Consider the following 16,332-nt stretch of genomic DNA (forward strand, 5'->3'; position numbering starts at 1 on the left):
CATAATATTTCAAATTGAGGACTGCTTGAGCAAACATACCAATCCTGGTTGTTAACATTAATTTGGTGCACATTCCTTCATTTTTGTGTCTATCAACACAAGGCTGGAGCTAAGCGGAAGAGCAGCTGTCTTGAGTCACCGAGACATGAATGGGCTGCCGTCAGGTAAAATACAGCTGTATAGACCAACCCTCATCTGTTTTGCCCAAGACAAAACAAAGTAAAAAAAATGTCCGAAGAATAGGATTAATCACACTTTTGGCATGTCTTTGTTAGACGATCCCAAAGTATCTCTTCATGCTCGACGTGACCTCTTGTTCCGTGGGAATTGGAGGTGACCAAAAAGGTTGTTAATGGACAACGGTGAAAATATCAAGGGTTAATGTCAGCCCGGGACAATATAATACCAATTGGCTTTGTGCCGAGAGCGCTCGAGATAACTTGCTGTGAATGAGGGGAGACAAAGAATTTGGCTGGAGTAGTAAAGGCATTCAGATGTACTGACTCGTACTGTAAATGGACTTTTGTAGACCCCCACGCCCCCACACTCACCCTCAAGCCTTTAAATAGGACCCCGGCAGTATGTGCTGCTGAAGGCCTTTTTTTGTTTTCGTTTTAGTTGAGTGTGTGTGTGTGTTCTTAAGAGCGTTGCTGGGAGATAGTAAATGATGAAAAGCATGCGTGTTTCTAAAAAAACGAACAAACCAACGGTTGGCCGGTTGACCGAGGAACAGAATGTGACACTACCAGAAGTTGACAGTGTACACGGACACTAATTGGGCCACTTAATGCTAAGAGAATGCAAGGTATTAGAACTATTATATATATCTACGTGTGTATATATATGCATATATATATTTTAAAAAATGAATATGATGATGAAAAATATAAAAAAGAATATGTATATTAAAATATATATACATATATATTTTTTATAAATATTTGTAGTCGGATGTGAGTACAGTGTACAACTTAAAACATCTTCCATTAAAAAGACAAATGAGCCAATTCATCCAATCCAAGTTTCCAAGTTGTATCATTACCCCGTTACGAGAAACATATTTTCTTTTTGATGCTTACGATCTACTGAAGAAGAAACACTTCATCTTAAGGAAACCAAACATCGCATGACATGTTTTGGATTAAAAGAAGTCATCTTCAGACAAAACATTTGCTTGAATTTTTCCTAGATTCAGTTGGAATGAGGGATCATCAAGATGGATGAAAATGACCAAATGAGTGGAGTTGAATTAATTTGAATAAAAGAAACAGAGAGTTAAGTACGCTGGGAAAAGTAAACAGCGGTCTGGGTAATCACAGTAAATCTGTTCTGGAGTAGGGGATGCTTGGGGGGGAACCAACAGTCTGCTCCTTTAGTGGAGGAGCTAACAAAGCCAGCAAGAAGAACAGCTAACATACTGAGAGAGGATCAAGTCCGAGAGTAACGGCAAAGGCCATGTCTGGCTGAGTTCAACTATGTCAACATCAGCGTGTAATTCAAAGAGAGAAGAAAGCAACCAAAGTACTTAAAGAACATATTTGGAAGGGAGCTGGACTAACATTACAGTATGTGGATTTGGATGCTGCTAAAGCTCACCATATCTGGAGATAATATGTAATATAACACAGAGGATTTTCACCACACTCATGATGCTCTGAGCTGTATTGCAATGGAGCATGATGATTTGATAAATGGAGCGTTCTCCTTTACTGTAACTGTCCCAAGTGTGTAATCCCAAAAATCATTCATAACCTGGTCACATTTTGACATCAAGCGAATGGTTACTGTGACACAATCACACGGAAAAAAAGCTTCTAGACTTTAAATAGATGTTATTTAGTTTCCCAAAAGTAATCTAAAAAACAAAATGCACAATAGGTAACCTGTAAATTTTAAAATTGATTTCAAGCTATAAGAAAAATCACTCACAACTAAACTATGGAAGGAATAATTTTGAAATTATAGCCTGATTGGTATTGATTTTTATGTTTATGTAAATGTTATCATCACAAATATCGGTCGATTACATCTGCAGGTTGGTTAATCGATAAACTATATATCCTGCCAACTTTGTTACATTCAGAAGAATGAATTGAAAACATCGCACGGAAAATACAGTGCCGTAAAATGGAAAACAATTTACAAAAGTCATGTTCCAAAAGATTTAATACAATTCATATCCCATTTAAAGACCAGTAAATAACATCTTTGCATGTCTTTTTCAGATTTACAATCGTATTACGAGTTACAGATGTTTGTTGCAATTACATTTATTGAAAGTTTTTATGTCTCCGAGAACCAATGGATGGATTTTATGAGCTTTGTGGGACCAAAATTGGGAAACATCAACTTTGGTGTCCCATTCTGTCTCAATTAGATTATTTTTTTGCAAGCAAGCCTTTTGCATTCCATTTTTGGATGATGAATATGTTATTGTTGGAAAACAAACAATAATTACAGTGAGAATGTCCTTTGTTTTCTTCCTTGGCTATTAATTTAATACCCAGACCATTGGGGTTGAGTTTAAATGTTTTTATTTTGATATTGAACAGTACTTTCCAAATCAACAAAACTCTAAGTGTTTTTGTAAAGACTAAATCTACTAAAGCCAAGTAACAAAGCCAACCTGAAAATTAATTTCAAAAAAATAATAAAGAAAAAAGAAAAACTAACAAAGCCAACTTGAAAATGAATTAAAACTAATTAAAAAAAAATAATAATAAAGAAAAATCTCTAAATGAATTATAATGCGTTGATAACCTTGACGTACATTGATCCATTGAGAACAGATGTCGGATCTCGTTTATTGCTAATAAATAATTTGTTCCCAGTTTGCCCACGCGTTTGAATGCGAGCTTCATTTTATTTCCCCTTGTTTTGTTTCGTGCGCATGTGATCACCATTCAGCCTTGTTTCACTATTTGGATAACCCCGACAACTCAGGTTGCGCACTGGAACATGCTGACAGGCTCCAGCTCAAGTGTTAAAATAGTTTCTCCACTTCCTTCCACAGCCACAGCTGTAGACATATAGAAGCTTGGCTTTAATTTAACAGAGCAAATCTGATTAAAGATTCTCTCAAATTGTCCAAATTAAGTTCCAAATGGCGTTTAGTAGACCCTTCCCTCAAAAAAAAAAAATGGTCTAGCAAATACTTAAATGTGCTTGTGAACATAGTTTTTTAAAAATAGACTCTACGTTATAAAAGTGGTAGTCCGAGTCACTGATAACACCCCCCCAACTCTCGCCCCTTTCTGTTTAATGGTTTCCATATTTCTCAGCCCAAGTGAGGTAATCCAATTTATTTGGCAGCGGTCGAAATGGCAAAGTCATTATGCGTGATTAGCGCTGTTTGCAGGGCTAAACTGATTTGGGAATATTCACAGTGCACAATGCCAATATCGTAAATGTTTCTTTTGTTTGATAACATCCAAACAAAATCTATGGTATGCGGCACAAACACACATTTTTCTAACAACTGAAAAAATTGGCAAATTTTTAAAGGTTAATGTTCATGATACCTAATTTTGGGTGTGGTCTAAATATCCTCATCACCTGACCCTCCCAATATTTGCTTCTTCTTCTGCGTTTTATCCCGCTCATCTATTCTATCACAGATAAGCGCATAACAACATTCTTCGATCTCTCGCGTGGGCTGGTTGAAACACGATAAACTCCACATTCAGAAGTATTTATCGCACAAACCACATGTACTCAGGGAACTCGGTTTCAGTGTGGTCAAACTGTTTAATTCTCTGGCAGCACACGAAAGAAATGTCATCTTTATATGGAGAAATGACAGGATGAGGAAATTTACCAAACTGCAAACGGCCAACAAGGGATCCCGCATATGGAGAAACAGAGTCTCAACCATTGAGTCAGATTTCAGTGGAAGTCGAACGGTACTTGACCTTTGGCGCCATCAACCCAATTTTGAAATAATTACAAAATATCCGATCCGTAATTGACGTTATCCGTCACGATTTGATCAAATACAAAACTCAGCGACTGATTTAAAAAAAAAAAAAAAAAAATACATAATAGTTGTACTGTGGAACCTCGATTTAACGGATCCAGAAACCACGGAACCTGGATTTATTGGTCTGGTCACATGGTTCTGAGTTGTGCTCTTCTAGTAAACTAGACCAGGCTAAAAAAAAAATATTTCTATATCACGGACAATTAACTCCAACCCTTCCTCCTATCCCTATACGTATTTACGAAACTGAATAAATTCCAAAGGTTATGCCAAACTTTTCCACAGACTAATTATTTGCACGTGTAATGGACGTCGGTCATGTTACGACAAGCGTTTACGTGAGGCTGTATAACAGAAGGACCATTACGAGGAGCAAGTAGGTGTGACGCGTAAAAGCAATTAGCACACAAATTGGACTTGTTGTGCCTGCGGAGCCTTTTCTCATTTCTCATTACCCCTGCTGCTCCTTTCATTGCCCCAGTGTGGCTTGCACATTTCCACGTCTTTATAAATAGTCAACTGCTAATATTTACTCCTCACTTTCAAGCCCGGGCAGAAAAGGAGCACGGTACATTTTGTTGCCGGGGCAGGAGGCGGCGAGAACTAACTGATGCCCTCATTAATTCCGCAGAAGGAAACAAACATTTGTCCTTTCAGGGCCTTGTGTGATTTCTTTTTTTTCTTTGTGGAGGGGCCCAGTTGAGTGACAGCAGCGCTCTTGTTAGGCAGCTTTGTATTATGAAGCCGTGTGTGCGTTTGCATTCATCACGACGTGTTAGTGAGCCAAGTATTAACCCACAAAAGAAACCTGCAAGCAGCAAAGGAGAATTTTGATGTGGTTTAACATTCTGTCTGGGGCAATAGAAATGTCGACTGGTTAGGATCTTGTCAAGTTTTACAGACCGTAAAATAGTTTGGGGTGAATCCATACCGTTGTGAGATTGAGCAATTACAGCAGTTGTGTTTTATTTTTTTGTTCGTGTTGTTTCTCAAAAGAAACATTTTTTAAATTTTAATTTATTTTAATCTCTTTTTTTATTTTTAAATGTAATGACATTTTGAATCGTCCCTTTTTTTATTATCAGTAATCATAATGATGAATTAAACCTCACTATGAAGTATGATGTCAGTCTTTTGTACAAACATAATTCATTTAAATCCTCATTTTTAAATCTGCAAATACCAACACGTGTGAATATAATCTCAAATCTCTGATAAATGAGCCCAGTGTAGTGGAAATTTTTTCATGCTACGTTTAATGTTACGCTCTCCCTCGGATCAGCCCGTCAGACGTTGGTAAATGAAGATGAAGTTGCGTGACCCGCAAGTTCCTCTTGCTGGTCCTTTCCTCTCCATTTCCTCCTTCCTCTGTGGTGAAACCAAAGTCTGAAAGTTTGATGCTTGTGCATTCCAACACAAATGGATTCCCTCAAGATTTTGCGTCCCGATTCTTATTCCGCAATGCGTGCAGCGCAATTCCGAGCTGTCAACAGCCATTAACATACATGGATTGCGGCGGCAGATACCTGACTTGTGGCATAACATTTGTGTCGACAGCTTTTCACGATAAACACTTTATAGAACTTATGAGGCCAATATGTGGAATTTATCTGAAGTGTTTTGTGTCTTCTATGTATTTCATATGGCAGCAATTATGTCATATGAAAAAGTGACTTGGAAAGAAATGTGAATTGTGCGTTATGAGTCTCTTATCACATACTTAAGGATAACAGTGAGAACAGAACAGGCTTCACTTCCTAAGTACGTTTGACAGCAAGGACTCGGAGCACTTTATAGTGATGGACGGCCGGTCTCCTGAACGTGGAGGCCCTCGTGCTTCTCTTCAGCCTGCCAACTGGGGATTAGCACTACCACATTGACTGCTAACCCCCACAGCCCCTCCGCAAGTGTAACCTTGGCAGCCCGTTGCCATCGTCATAACATTGGGGACTGGCCACGCCTCCTTCACTTGGTGTCGGCATACCCCCGTGCACCTCCATCAGGGGAGCGGTGAAATGCCAACATTCCAGTTTGGAAGGCGTTTTTTTTGTCGGAGGGATTTCCTGATGGCTTTTGTGACAGCGTGGCACAATTACTGCTGCTGAGCAATCATTGGCAATGAATGGGTTGGACACTGGGTCAAAGGTTCAGTGGAACATCTCATTTGGAAGTGCCAAACTAATGGAACTACTCATGGAAAATGTTTCTGACAAAAAAAGATACCATTTGAAAAATAGACAATTTTGTGCAATCATTTTGTGCATTTATTTTTCCCCAAAAATTAATTCCTCAAAATGTTGATATTATCTAGATATGTTTGTCAAACCAAATCCACAAAAATTATTAGGCTCTCGTTGTAGTACAGACCCAGTGCAAGTCCAACTGAGTCCTGCCATCTAGTGGTTAATGTTGATATTACACTAGAAACTGCTAGGTTAAAAACAACCCAATTTGGTTTGAAAACCTTGGAAAATGGGTTAAATTGTTTAGCCCAAAACAACCCCCCGAAATTATTTTTGTTTTTTTTACCGATCACAATATCATTTCCTTAATTATAATCAGAGGATTCCTGCCAATTTCATTAACATGCATTTTATACAAAGTAATATTTAGAGATTGTTTTTTTTTTTGATGTTGTTGCAAACATCAGACCATTGTCACATTTCAACATCATGGAAAACAGGAGAAGGGGATTTTGCCTCGAGGCTTCTCAAAACTTGCGTCTCCTTATCAGTTTCATTGTCTCAGGTTGTGTTGCACTTGAAGCACACAAGGCCTAGATTTGCTTTAAATTAGATCATGTCGATGAAATCAACTCCATTTCTCAACTAGGTGCAGCTGTGTGTCCATCTATATTTTGCTTTTGCTTTCTGAAATCTCTTTGATGAGGACTGTGGCGCAAATCCCGAATCTGTCATCCTGGCTATATTTCACACATATGACTTTCCATCTATCTCGGAAGCTTTGCCAGATTTGGAATCCGTGCCTTTTTGGTGCTGTGTTTTGCATGAGAGGTGTTTCAAAGAATGGGAAATTCTTCAACATTTGAATTGAGTGTTTGATTCTTTCGATTTGCCTTCTGTGGTCAAGGTTAGCTCACACGTGCCACTCAAGCATGCGGGGATGAATGGAGGGATGGAGATCATTAGAAAGACATTAGAACACTTTAAAATCCTCGTTTCTAGCTTTGCGTGCTCAAACTCAGAAAGCCACTCCGTCACTCTCGATACAGAAATATTTTAGATTGCATCTCCCAACACTAGAGCTCCAAGAATTGCATGAAATGTTCACCTTCTGACTGTCATGTAGGGTTGTATAGTGGAAATTAGTACTCCCCTGTGTCCCTGATACTTTGACCCTACAAATGAAAAGGTCACACAAGATGGTTCCCACATGAGCGACCCCGCTTGCCATTTTCCTTTAATCATCGTTGGCCCTGGATGGGAGGAACTATTTAATGTCAAAGCTACAAGAACTTTCTGTCTTCATCCGTGTTGAATGTCTGCTATGAAAGAGTCACTCATGTATTAGAGATTTCATAAAAGAGAATATGCATTATATTTATTTGTGAATTCCTATTTAAATGCAGGTTTGGCATGTCAAAAATGGCAGCACAAAATGAAACTTACAATTCAATTCAGGCAGGCTGGCCCACTGGAGGGTTTGTTCTGGGCCGCATGTGGCCCGCGGGCCGCCAATTGAACAACTTACCTCCATTCGTGTTGTAGTAGTATGTTTTCAAAAATGGGAAACAAAAGGTTTCTCGACAGTGGTTGTGAAATGAATTTTTTTCCCTCCTTGATATATAATATCCAAGCCTGAAAGATGCAGACCTGGAGACCTTCTCTCCATTCTCTGCTATTGAAACGGCACTGATCCTTTTAATGGCCATATCAAGCATGAAGCTGAGCTCCATTTCCACCATACTCGGACTTATGCAAAATCTCTCCTGCCAAAATCAATTACCACCCTCCGAGCCGTCGCTGCTGCCGCTCACGAAGCCCAATGAGGCAGAAAGCGGTTGGGTTGTACAATACCGCAGAATCAAACTAGTGGACTTCCTCCTTCTCCACATGCCTGAGCAATGTGTCAGAGCAGCCACGGCCAGGCCAGATGATTTATGAGCACCTTTGCTCCAACCTCCTCTGGCTGACTCCCTGCAGCCAGGAGGACAAAGTTGCTTCGCAAATCAAAGTCCTGATGTGTTCAATCATAACTTGGGAGTGAGATATGACTTTTTTTATGACGATGTTTTCTTGTTTTTCTTATCTCCATGTGTTGGCTCCTCTTTGTGCTTGACCTCGGTGTTTCTCTTCTATGCTCCCCTGACCTTGCATTTTCCTTGTTTTGGACAATTCCCGGCTTGCGCAGGCCTCCGACTCGAGCCAACAAACGTTTCCTGCACGTCTCTTTTTCTTGCTGACACTGACAGCAGTACTAAATTTTTCATCCAAAGAGACTGGGCAAGTATCGATACCAGGTATCGGTTGGGCAGCACCAAACAATTCTCTAGCATTCATATTGTAAACATTTATAGATCCAATTAAATCACACAAGATGGTTATGGGTCGCAAGTCCATTTTGTGCATCTCATAATGACAACTAGACACAGCAGAGAAGAAAGATGGATCAAATATTTACTTGCTCCATTGCCTAGCTGGCCTCTTCTGCTGAAGTATCCAATGGAAGTAAACACAGTTATGTGAAGGATCATCAACAAAAGTCAGGGTGACGACAACGTTTCCATGAAAATTATATCGATGAGCAATATTCCTTCGTTTCTTGTCATGGTTCATTTTCCAGACTGACCACGAGTGTTTTATTACGAGAGGCATGCAACACTTAGGAGTAGAAAAAATATTGCTATAATTCATACTGGCACGTAAAGTTCCTCTCGGGTTTTACAAGCGCTTCCAAAGGACGGAAGTGCTGATTGGAAGCATGTTCATGTTGAAACGCACACCACTTATCTTCTTGCATAAACACTTCATTGTTTATCTCTTAGGAATAGAAAAAAAAAAAAAGACATCTTTGAAATTACATTCTGCACCAGAGATGTCACTTTTAATTACACACTACCTTTGTGTTTCAATGTTTCTACCTGCTAAGGATTTATGATTTGTACCAGGTGGGCCAAATAGCAACTGGATGAAACCAAGCAGTGTTATTTGACGGGAATTTACAGAGTCAGAAATTACAGTACAGACTTGTTTTACAACGTTTGACTGAATCTTAGAGCAGGAAGTATTTTAGCTGGCAAGTATAATTTCCTCTTGCAAGTTACAATAGAACTTTATCCCAAATTTGAACTGCTCAGTTTTAAGGACTTGTACATTTTCAACAAAGCTTGCTTTTATGCATGTATATAATAATATTAATTGTATTATTATTATTTTAATATATAAATAATGATATTATATGATTATTATTATTATTACATTAATACATACTACATAATGTTATATTAATATTATTGTAATAATACATAAATATTCTTCTAATAGAAGAATAATATTATGAAAGAAAACAAATGGCACGGGACCTTTAATAATAGTGTTTGACATCACTTGTTGTCAACAGATTATTTAAATCGGAACAATTCAAAGCCAAAAAAGATGGAAGAAAAACAAAAAACCTTGCCATGCATGGAAATTGGCACCCACTTTGTAAGGTGCTGATGTTAGATATTTTTATAGGCACAAATGGGTAATCAACTCACAGATGGTGTACGTACGTACTTTGGATGGAATACTATGAATGTCTGGAAATCATTTGATCCTTTGATATGTCAACTATTGATCTATTGGTTGAGAGCTGGTGACAGTGACTTAGTGTATAGGCCTACTGTATATCCTGTGTGTAATATCGTTTGCTCTGAGAGAAATCCAGAGTTGGCAATCTGTTTTAGCTTTCTAGTAAAAGCTGAAACAATGATATTTTTTATAATAAATTACATGAAGAAAAGCTTTTAAGCTTGCTTGAATGTTTATAGCTATAACTAAAAAGTCAGTGTGACATCAGTATTGATTTCAATTTTGAGTTGTGGCGGTGCAAATATGAACTTGTAATTTGTTTATTTAGTCGGAGACAGATTTGAGATATGTGTTGACTTTTCATCTTTTCAATTTGCCTGTGCTTTCACCTATTGTGTGACATATTATTGAGACTATTGTTGGCTTTTGCGAGCCAGAACACCCAGAACCGACACTCATCAGTGATTTGTATAACTTCCTCTAATCAGAGTCTGCACAACGAGCCAGCAAACCGTCATTCATGAAACAAAGATGCACTGCAAATGTAAGCATCTGTCAAAGGACTAAACCCGCTACGTCTTTTGGCTTGTGTGCAGAGATATATTGCAGAATGAAGAATGGATGGATGGATGGACGTTTCTAACTCAACTATGAAGCACCAACACCTTTAGCCTAATGAACAAAACAAATACTATTTATTTATTTATTTCATTGTTTTAATTTTTTTTTTTTTAGTGCTTTAAGATACAAGTGATTGAAGTTGATTTATTTTTTTGAACTGTCAATTGCCTTTTTTTAAAAAATGTATTTATTCAACGCAGACTTGAGATATGAGCACAACAATTGTGTGTGCGTGCCTTTGTGCGTGTGTGTATGTTGGGATTTCTGAACTGATTAATGGTATTTCCATTCAGTTCAATGGGGAAGGATGATTTGAGCTATAAATGTTTTAAGACAAGAGCATAGCCACGTAACTATATCAACTTGTATCTCAAGGTATTACAGTATTCATTTCCATAAGGGTAAATTTATGTATTTTCCAAATGGCTCTGTATAACGAGCTCCATAAAGTTCTTTTAGCTAGCTACTTATGAGTCTCAACATGACCCTGCAGCAGACAGAAAGCTCAAACATTTCAATAATCTAACCTTGTACATGAGTGTGTTTTCTTCAGCCAGAGCGGCCATCCAAAACTGCATGCTGTCCAAATTGACAAGTCAAAATACACCATATCCAACCCGGACCAAGCCTTTGTTTCCAAAATACACCACAGCTCTGCTATCCTATCTGTACTGGTTTTGATTGCCTCTTTTTTGTCTTTTAAATGATCTCACTTTCACTGTTTATCTCTCATTCTCACATTTAATAAGGTATGCTGGGATTCTGGAAGGACGTGACCTTCCCGGTCAAGCTTTTTTTTTTTTATTTCTCTCTTCAAAAAGGTATACACTCTTATAACTGCTGAGTTTGAACCACTATTCCGAGATGTGTGAGCCAAAAACTGCCCCAAAAATATTTGAGCAATTTTACTTCAATTTCAGTTCTCATCAAAATGGTGACCATCTTTTGATGGATCAACTCACCCTTCCCCAATCGTCAACCTAATCTGATGGATCATAATAATTAACCCGATTTGATCAAAATCCACAGATAACCAGCAAGTGGGTTCAGAAACCATCTCAGCATTTTTCAAAGTGAATCTAATCCAGCAGTTAGTGGTAAATAATTGTTAGGTGGACATTCCGTGAATTTCACCGTGTCACTTCCCTGGAGCTATTGTGACGTGATTCACCTGATAGCGAGCCAAGAGGTCCTGGGAGTGATGTATCGTGTTGTGTAGATCTTGGCTAAAGTGTTTGAGAAGCAAATTAGCAGCTCTTAATTGTAGGCTACAATGTCATAAATCACATCAGTCCATGCGTGATGCAGCAGCAGCAACCTGGAAGATCATTCAAGGCCTCTCAAAGTCTTCAGACCCAGGAAACAGATTGGAGAAAAGTGCAAAGCGAGATCACTAAGTCACACCTCGAGTGAAGACGAGATGACTACATAATAGGAGGCTCCTCGCGCTTGGGTTCATTGTGAAGACGTATTTGATGAAGACCTTTGACCATAGCAGGATTTTGGTTTCGGGTCAGTGTGTGGACACATGCTGCCAGGAGCTGAATGGCACCCCACCCTCCTTCTTAAGACAAAAGGTCAGGGGGGCCAGCTACATCAATACAGCCTCCTGACCTCAAATCCTCAACCCCCCTGGAGCACCTCATGTCTCTTTAGTATCTTAGCCATCAGGACACGAGACCCTGTATGCCATTTAGAAAAAGACAGATGACAATGACCAGACAGTCAAGTAGTGGAGAATCTCCAAAGTCTTGTAACATTGGTGTTCCTTGGCCTGCCTTCACTTTGAAGCCTCAGGGGAACCGACTGTAAATTGGGCTTCATGAATGCGTCGGGTACCTGCTGTGGCTAGTCGTTAGTCCTTAAAGAGTTTTATCGCCTTGTGCTCAATCTGGGCTTTCAACTAATGTGGATTACATATGCAACCACTGCTGTCAACCTTCACACCCAAATGAAGCATTGTCCCAATGGAATCCGAATGAAGCAAACCGCATGGGATTATTCGTTTCCATTATGAAGTTGTTAGTAAACGCTCATGAAAGGCATGCTTTTCTAAAGTGTTATTAATCCACAGTTTCACAGGAAACTCAGTAAAAAGAATTTTATGACAAAATTGGCAACATTAGGAAAAAAATGCAAACCAGACCAAAAAAAAAAACTCCTGACAAAAATCAGGATGAATAAAAAGAACCGAAAAAAAAATGCAATGTGGAAATTTTGAAAAAGCATTTCTGGTCTCTGGTGTTGCTTGACGATTAAATGTCCTCGCCCTGAAGACTTGTCAAGATTTCTGTACCAAAAAAAGGTGATGGTTTTGGCAGGGAGGCTTTATAAGTTTCATATCCAATAAAGCGTCTTGTAAAGACGGTTTGAGTTCTAAGTATAACTTTGACCACAGCAAAATCGGCGCAAGATAAATTTAACCTGCCAATGATTTTAACAAACACGTGAGCCACCACTAACTTGTTCCAGATACACCCTAGATATGTGAAAATCCGAAAATCAATACATTAATACATATTTGACATTTTCTTATTTTAATTAAAAAAATATATAAGAATGTTTTTTTAAACTCAAGATTTGCAATTAATATTTTCAAGGGGCCATATTAACTTTAAGAAGTTCTTAGCCATGCTTAGCTTATCCTTACGATACCTAGCCATGAAATACTTAAAATTGCAAACTCCATGCTTAATGCTAACAAGATGACTTTCTACTTTCTTTTCACTTGCATCGTCGCACCGCACACATGCAAGCAAGCAGACGTCCAGTTGGACTGGGCCGTGCAGTCCTTCCATTAAATGCTCCCACTGTCTCGCCGCGGGGAGACTGAGGCTGTGCGGCTGAAGACTAAAATACAAGTAAACTCCTTCTCCACCCGACTGCTTGTAAAAACCGCGTGGCTTCTGAAATGCTGTATAAATGTTTTGACACTGGGGTGACCAAAAGGCAGGCATCCTCTCTCCTTATTAAAATGGTAAGAATCCGTCACCAAATATGTATAACACAAAGGCCCCGAAGGGAAATAGATGAAATTAAGTATTTATTTGAACCACATTGCAGAATGTGCCCCCCCCCGTGAAAGCTCTGCCGCTATAGAACCAGAGATTGAAAATATACTGAGCTCTTATTTGGATTTGTGCTGACCATAAGCAGGCATACAAATCAGAGCCGAGCTGAGTCAACACGTGGATTTCAAGGTTTATTTGCGTCTTACAGTGCCACGCTCTCAGAGTTGACACTTTTATCAATTTCAGGAAATAGTGGCGTCGCCACTTTTAAGTATTGTGCCAATAAAGTTTACGTCTAATCAGTGATGGTGGTGAATTTGTGCCTGATCTTGTTTGATATATTTTGGGCCCCAAGGCTGCACTTTGATGGTTCTTCTGTTTGCCTTGTTGGCGGTGGAAAAGGTGGGGGAACAAAACCAGATGACTCGTGCGGTTGGTCTGAAGCAACACCACGTTGTTGTCAAGTTTTTTTTTATTTTTTAAATGCAGGGGCATACATTCAATATGGATTATGAAAGCCCCCAAAATGTGGAAATTGGATGATGATGATTATGAAAACCTGAAAAATAGCATGTTTACTTGAATCTCTCATTTTAAAAAATTGTAGTAAATTTATATTTTACTTTTTTATAATTATATTTCTCCTGAATTGTATGTCTTGCATTTTGTTTAGACAATTTAAAATATTTTAAAGGAAAAAAAGGCCATCATATTACTATCTCTTTTTTTTTTTTCTCAGCAGATTTAATACATATTTCAAAACATGTTGCAAAGCACATACTCGAGTGTCGTAATATTCCTTTTATCCTATTTTATCACGTTAGCCGCAGTAGCCACGGACTTCCAAACCTTGTTTTTCTGGTCACAATCTGTCAGTTGACGGTTGTTTATGGCGCCACTGACCTGCGTTGCGTGCTGGATAATTAATAATAGTCTGATTCATCCCCTTCCAAATGCACGCGTAGGATACAGCATAGCTCAGGCCAGAAAATCCCTCATGATTTAAACCACCAAGACTGTGTGCTTCCTGTACAGCCAAGCAACAGCAGCAGGAGGTCTCAAATGACTTATGTGACATGGTACATTAATGACATAGGTGAAATAAGTATGTGCAGATAGATGTCATTTATGTCATGTGGAAGGCATTTTAGTCATGCACAAAAGATATTTGGCACTGTTGTTGTCAAGATGACACGTTGTCATGGCCTCTGAATTAATGTATTTTTCTTTTCTTTTTTTTATTGGGATGTGGGATTTTTTTTTTCATTTATAAATGCAAATTTGCATAAAATTAGAACAAGCAAAATTTTCAAAAGTATCAGTAGCAATAGCAGCCTTATTTTCGGGCATTTGTATTCGTGACGGCATCCGATACCAGTATTGATCGCCCTCCTGTGGCTGTTTTACCATCAGGAGCTGGAAATGACAAAATTAGAAAAATAAAAGAATATAAAATTGCTAATAACTCCAATACATTTTAAAAGCAGAATGTTACATTGGGATACAAAAGTGTTTAAAAGTATGTCTTTTGGAGGAGGAAGATTTTATGTATCAAAATTACAGGTATCGGTACTTGGTGTCGGTCTTTTGGAAATGATACATTTTTTGACACAAAAACTGTTTTGGCTCAATTTCTCACTTAAACATCTCTTTCATGGCCGTTTACAGTAAGTGTCCTCCCTCTTGTGCTGCTCGAATGGGTGTATCACCTAACAAGTTGTTACAAACCTTTGTCCTTGTTTAATGAACCTTGTAATAGTTGAGCAATGTCAGATACGTCATTCAGCTCATGTAAAGCTTCCTTCCCATCTTCCGTTATGGTTGAGGCACATGGCCTCATCCACTTAACATGCGTGTCATCCGTGGCTAGACAAAAGGGATAATATGGGACTGAGTGCTGAACTTTGTGAATCGTGCTCTGGGCAAACTTTTTCCAAAAAGATCATGTACAGAAGGACCTGAGCAAGAGGTCATGTAACAAAACAAGCAAAAAAATTATTGCTATTATATATTTATATGGTGGCAGAAATTGTTTTGGGACAAAATTTATATAATTTAATCCAGATTAAATTATAGTATTATACAGTTTTTCCAAAATATTAAATGTTAGATATGTTCAAAAAAATAGTCAAAAATGAAATTAATACAACAAAAATACACCAAGAGTTGTTGAAAATGTTTTAATGTGAGTTTTAGAGGCTTGAGATCCTCAATCATAAATATCTTGAGGTTTTGGAGGCCACAAAAACACCAAATTAGAATTGGGTAAGGTTTTGAGAATTTGAACAGTTCATAGGAGCTACGAGGAAGCGGGCAGATGTTTGGATACAGAACGAGAGCATTTAAAGCAAAAACAATGCCTCTGTGTTCGAGGGAAGACAGCTATATACTGTAGATACCTCAGAAACCGATCCCATATGGAAACCGGTTGCTGGAATTCTCTCTTTTGTCTTACAAAGTCACAATAATTTGGGTTTAATGAGTTTCAGGTTTCATTTTATGTACTCAGTTTACATTCTATCAGGCAAACTGCCGTAAAAAAAGCCCAACAACATGACCAAGCCCAAAACTGATGTCCCTTTCCCGCGAAACTTCAGGTAATGACAAAACGAACCTTTAGATCTAGTCTGGCTCAGTATCTGCTGCAGATCACACTGAGACATGACCTCTCCTCTTTCCTGCTGCAGGTCCCCAAAAGCCCATCAGGCGTTAGATGATACCTCCATTTTAGCTCACAAGAAAAATACACATGGGGGCAGAGGGATCATAAGAAAGGATGTTCGAATGGGAAACATCTCGCACTGTCTGGGGAGGTGAAATCAAGTATGACAGGTATGACTGATAATAAATAATATTGCTATGCACTGTAAAAAGTCTCTTCAGGCAAGTGGATGATGGGGGGGGGGGGGGATTACCGGACGTTTTTACACTTCATTTATCCGCATTTTTCAAGAAAAGCACACGAACA

This window comes from Syngnathus typhle, linkage group LG15 (genome assembly GCF_033458585.1).
Source record: "Syngnathus typhle isolate RoL2023-S1 ecotype Sweden linkage group LG15, RoL_Styp_1.0, whole genome shotgun sequence".
NCBI classification, from domain to species: Eukaryota; Metazoa; Chordata; class Actinopteri; order Syngnathiformes; family Syngnathidae; genus Syngnathus; species Syngnathus typhle.